Raw genomic sequence first — 6,037 nt, forward strand, 5'->3', positions numbered from 1 at the left:
TCTCTCCTAGCTTGTGTCTCTTTCCCAATGAAAGGGTGCAGCTACACTGTAGAATTAATGCAGTTTGACACCGCTTTATGGAATTGATATGGAATGCTGGGAGTTGTATTTAGTAAAGAAAGATTCAAAGAATTGAGTGTCAAACTACATTAGATGAATTCTTACAGCTAGTCTCTCAAAACTGCTTTCATCTGGAACACGTGGGCAGGGCAAAGAAACATTGTGCGCATGCGTATTACTGCCTCCAAGGCCCACCAGAAGGAGCAGCCGAGGCCAATAGAAGAACAAGAAGAATCCTGAAGGGAGGGGCGAGAGGGTGATAAGTGGGCGGGGCTTCCCGCTTTGCCGAACGCTGATAGGCCAGGAGTCTGTTCCAGGCAAAGAGTAAATCGAAAGAGAAACATCTCGGGGTTCGAAAGACAAACGGGCGAGCACGCCTGCGCGTATATTAGCATATTCGTAATGAGAAGAGGGCCAGGAAGAGGCTCAGCGGCAGTGTCAGGATGGCCGAGTGGTCTAAGGCGCCAGACTCAAGGCTTCTTCCCTTCCCAGCTCTGGGTGTTCTGGTCTCCGAATGGAGGCGTGGGTTCAAATCCCACTTCTGACACATCCCTTTTTTTGAAAAAAAAACTTTTAAAATTATGTTTACTTCTCTCTCTTTTGTAGTTATCATGGAAAGCAAACTTTCTCCTTTCCACACAGCAGAATGAAATCACACATTGAAGTGGAATATATAGCAGTGTGGACTCAAATGACTCAGTTCAAAGCAAATATTATGGGATTTTCTGCATTTATATTCTGGGTTACAAGACTTCTAAATCTTTTGGCTGTGTGGTGGAATCGCAAGACATGTTTCAGCACAAATCAAGCATGCATCTATGAGGGTTGAATGAAAAGTAATGCCTCCACCTTCATTACTTGGGTTTGGATGGGAAGCTTCCCACCGGAGTGGAAATCATCTATTGGACAGATGGCAAGATGTTTAACCTCAGCAGACTGGAAGCCAAAACCAAGGTTACAACAACATCTGTTATAGAGGACATCTAATCACCTCTCAACAAAAGATTGCTCCAGGCACTGCCAGGCAATCAAATGCTAATCATAGAATCAAAGAGTTGGAAGAGACCCCATGGGCCATCCAGTCCAACCCCCTGCCAAGAAGCAGGAATATTGCATTCAAATCACCCCTGACAGATGGCCATCCAGCCTCTGTTTAAAAGCTCCCAAAGAAGGAGCCTCCACCACACTCCGGGGCAGAGAGTTCCACTGCTGAACGGCTCTCACAGTCAGGAAGTTCTTCCTCGCGTTCAGATGGAATCTCCTCTCTTGTAGTTTGAAGCCATTGTTCCGCGTCCTAGTCTCCAGGGAAGCAGAAAACAAGCTTGCTCCCTCCTCCCTGTGGCTTCCTCTCACGTATTTATACATGGCTATCATATCTCCTCTCAGCCTTTTCTTCTTCAGGCTAAACATGCTCAGCTCCTTAAGCCGCTCCTCACAGGCCTTGTTCTCCAGACCCTTGATCATTTTTGTCGCCCTCCTCTGGACACATTCCAGCTTGTCAATATCTCTCTTTAATTGTGGTGCCCAGAATTGGACACAATATTCCAGATGTGGTCTAACCAAAGCAGAATAGAGGGGTAGCATTACTTCCCTAGATCTAGACACTATGCTCCTATTGATGCAGGCCAAAATCCCATTGGAATTTTTTGCCGCCACATCACATTGTTGGCTCATGTTTGACTTGTTGTCCACAAGGACTCCAATATCCTTTTCACACATACTTCTCTCGAGCCAGGCATCATCGTCCCCCATTCTGTATCTTTGCATTTCGTTTTTTCTGCCAAAGTGGAGTATCTTGCATTTGTCACTGTTGAACTTCATTTTGTTAGTTTTGGCCCATTTCTCTAATCTGTCAAGATCGTTTTGAATTCTGCTCCTGTCCTCTGGAGTATTGGCTCTCCCTCCCAATTTGGTGTCGTCTGCAAACTTGATGATCCTGCCTTCTAGCCCTTCATCTAAGTCGTTAATAAAGATGTTGAACAGGACCGGGCCCAGGACGGAGCCCTGCGGCACTCCGCTCGTCACTTCTTTCCAGGATGAAGAGGAAGCATTGGTGAGCACCCTCTGGGTTCGTCCATTTAACCAATTAAGGTGGTCAGTTGAAACATTCACACCTAGCTCGAGCAGACAAGAGTCCTTTGCCCCACCCTGGTCATTCCACAGATATATAAACCCTTTTTCCCAGTTCCAACAGACATCACTACCTCTGAGGATGCTTGCCATAGATGCAGGCGAAACGTCAGGAGAGAATGCCTCTGGACCATGGTCAAGATCTTCTGGAGGGGCCCTGCTCTCGGTCCCACCATCTTCGCAAGCGCGTCTGGTGGGGACGAGGGACAGGGCCTTCTCGGTGGTGGCCCCTCGGCTCTTTCCCACTGGAGATAAGAACTGCCCCTTCTCTCCTGACTTTTAGAAAACAGGTGAAAACCTGGCTCTGGAAACTGGCATTTGACGAGTGAGTCAATAACTCGCAACAACATGGACGGATGGTGATGAACTACGATTTTACTTTGACGACTTGGCCAATGTAATTATATGACTGTATTTTAGTACTTTAATGTTTTAGTGTATTATGGGATGTGATGTTTATAAATGATTGTTTGTGTTATTGTTGTTGTGAACCTGCCCGAGTCCCTCTGCGGAGATGAGAAGTTCTAAATAAATAAATATAGCCCAAAAAACCCTACAACAACCCATCTGTTATAGAACTCCAATATGCTGATGACAACATTGTCTGTGCACACTCAGAAGAAGACCTACAAGCCACTCTAAACACCTTCAAAGAAGCATACGAGAAGCTCAGCCTGTCATTGAACATCTTTATTTACTGCCCTAATTTTAGAGGGTTTTTTTTAATACTGGTAGCCAGATTTCTTTCATTTTCATAGTTTCCTTCTTTCTGTTGCAATTGTCCACATCTTGTGGATTTCAGTGGCTTCTCACTGAAAGTGCCCTTCATGCTTCTCACTAAAAGTGATGCTTAGTGCCATCCCCATCCATAGTGCCACCAATTTTATCTTAACATGAGACTGTAAACTTGCTAATTACTGTGTCTTTTCTTTTGCTTACTTCCTGCTTGAACACACTGAAATGTCACCGAAATTAATACAAGAAAAATATTAAGGTAAGGCATTGCTTTCGTTCTGCTTTGAAAATAAAGTTTATCTATCTCCTTATAAGCACCATATAAGCAGGCCTGGGAGTGGGGAAAGAAATCTTCATAGAATCATAGAATTGGAAGAGACCCCCAAGGGCCATCCAGCCCAGCCCCATTCTGGCATGCAGGGAGACACAATCAAAGCACTCCTGACAGATGGCCATCCAGCCTCTGCTTTAAAATCTCCAGAAATGAGACCTCACTCATATCCAATTTCAAATAGCTCTTCCTAATGTTTAGGTGGAATATCTTTTTCCTTCAGCTTGAATCAATTGCTCCATTGTATTAAAAGGTCTTCCGCCTTCTCTGATGGTTCCTCACCTAAGTACAGCTCCCAGTATTCCATAGCATTGAGCCAGGACAGTTAAAGTGGTGTGAAATTGCATTAATTCTACACTGTAGATCAGGCATGGGCAAACTTGGGCCCTCCAGGTGTTTTGGACTCAAACTCCCACAATTCCTAACAGCCTACCGGCTGTTAGGAATTGTGGAAGTTGGAGTCCAAAACACCTGGAGGGCCCAAGTTTGCCCATGCCTGCTGTAGACGCACCCTTAGCATTTTGATGTCTTGACTGCAAAGACCTTTCCATCTTGACATTTCCATGGGGGAAAGTAAGGGCCTTTTCCGTGGTGGCCCCTCAGCTCTGGAACTGGCTCCCCAGAGAAATTGGGCAAGCCCCCACCTTGGCAGTCTTTAGGAAGAGTCTGGAAACTTGGCTATTCCAGTGTGCCTTCAATGAATTAACAATAATCCCTGATCTTGACGAAATCTGGCATAAAATATCCTCGGACACACTTTACCTTATCTTCTAGTGCAATGAAACCTCACTTTTGTCCCTCTGATCCTCTGTCTAGATACACTACATGGCCTGCTTACCCAGTGTTTTAAACTTTTAATCCTTGCAACTCACCCTGCATAATTATGTGACCTTGTAGTTGGTGTGTTTATTTATACTGTTTTTGTATTTTATTAATTTTATTATTTTATTTTGATTATATTTTATTGTTTGTATTTTATGATGTATATTTACTTTGTTGTACTATTGGGCTTGGCCTCATGTAAGCCGCCCCGAGTCCCCTTGGGGAGATGGTGGCAGGGTATAAAGAAAGTATTATTATTATTATTATTATTATTATTAGGAAACACATCAGGGTTACGAAGGGATCCTGGTGCATAACTTGATCCCTGTGCTGTGAACAAGGCAAGGCAATTGCACAATGAAAACCTTTCCAAATATTTGTCATGTTTCTCAGTGACAGGGCTCATCTGTCACCACCCACAGCGGCGTTTCTTTCTCAGATCGATAAAGAAAAAAAGAATTTCACCTGCACAGCATCCGCGCCCATTTCCACACCTCTATTTTTCTATCAGATCCATATTTCGACAGACACGCTTCGAAAGGAAAGACAATAGAGCGTCCTTCTGTTCAAGGATCGCAGAAGTTTGCATTTTTACTGATGATAGCAATCTTGCCTTGGGTGTCATAGTGTCCCTCCCCTGCATTTCACATCACTAGGTGACAGTTGTTTAGAAGACCTCACAACCTCTGAGGATGCCTGCCATAGATGTGGGAAACTTCAGAAGAGAATGCTTCTGGAACATGGCCATACAGCCAGAAAAACTTCCAGCGACCCAGTGATTCCAGCCATGAAAGCCTTTAACAATACAGTTGTTCCCTTATGTAGTTGGTTTCTATTCTGCTTTTCTCCCAAATGGGACTGCATGTTCCAGGAGCATTCTCTCATGACATTTCTCCCACAACTGTGGAGCCCCCTGTGGCACAGTGGGTTAAACCACTGAGCTGCTGAACTTGTTTACCAAAAGGTCGCAGGTTCAAATCCGGGGAGCAGGGAGAGCTCCTGCTGTTAGTCCCAGCTTCTGCGAACCTAGCAGTTCGAAAACATGCAAACGTGAGTGGATCAATAGGTATTGCTCCGGCAGGAAGGTAACTGTGCTCCATGCAGTCAAGCCAGCCACATGACCTTGGAGGTGTCTATGGACAACGCTGGCTCTTTGGCTTAGAAATGGAGATGAGCACCACTCCCCAGAGTCGGACACGACTGAACTTAATGTCAGAGGGAAACCTTTACCTTTACTTATGTGTTTTAGCAATGTTGTAACCTGCACCATGAAGAGAGGCAGGTAAGAAATATTATTATTATTATTATTATTATTATTATTATTATTATTATTAGAAACATAACAAAATGAGTCCACAGCAGACAAGATCACTCTGCTGGCTGTTGTATTGGATCACTTCCCAAGTGTCTAGGAGTGTGTGATGTATCGGCGAATAATGCGTGCAGATCCCAGTAAGGTGGCCTTTGTCAGCACCGATTGTGTTTAAGTGCAGGCCAAGGTCTTTAGGCACTGCACCCAGTATGCCAATCACCACTGGGACCATATTATATTATTATTATTATTATTACATCATTTATTATTCTATTTTTGCATTTTTAAAAGCTCTTTCATAGTTATATTTTCCTCATTAGGAAATTAGGAAACTTCATGCATTTTGTGTTAACATCGGAGTGGAGAAATGTGTCTTTCAAGTAGTATTTGGAACGTAATGCATATCATCCGATAGTTGTGTATGTTAAGCAGGGCTGATGGGAGTTATTGGCCAAAAAATAAGACTTGAAATAGAGCCAAATCTAGGGGCGGATCTCATTTCCTTGATTGTGACTTTATGTATAATTTGCATGGAAGATGAAAGAGGAGGAGAAAGAGGTGATTATGGAATTATAGGATTCTCCATTGTCATTCATAATCTGTGTATATAGGAGTTTGTCTTTTTTAAAAATTGGATTCCAATACGT

The 6,037-nt window shown here is 43.6% G+C and overlaps 1 non-coding gene across 1 annotated transcript; it reads left to right on the plus strand.

The window, feature by feature from the left end:
• Positions 1 to 497: 497 nt before the first annotated feature.
• TRNAL-CAA (transfer RNA leucine (anticodon CAA)) lies at positions 498 to 607 on the plus strand. The gene is made up of 2 exons: positions 498 to 535; positions 562 to 607. It is a non-coding gene; the product is annotated as a tRNA-Leu (tRNA).
• The last annotated feature ends 5,430 nt before the right edge of the window (positions 608 to 6,037 follow it).

This window comes from Anolis sagrei, chromosome 2, assembly GCF_037176765.1.
Source record: "Anolis sagrei isolate rAnoSag1 chromosome 2, rAnoSag1.mat, whole genome shotgun sequence".
NCBI classification, from domain to species: Eukaryota; Metazoa; Chordata; class Lepidosauria; order Squamata; family Dactyloidae; genus Anolis; species Anolis sagrei.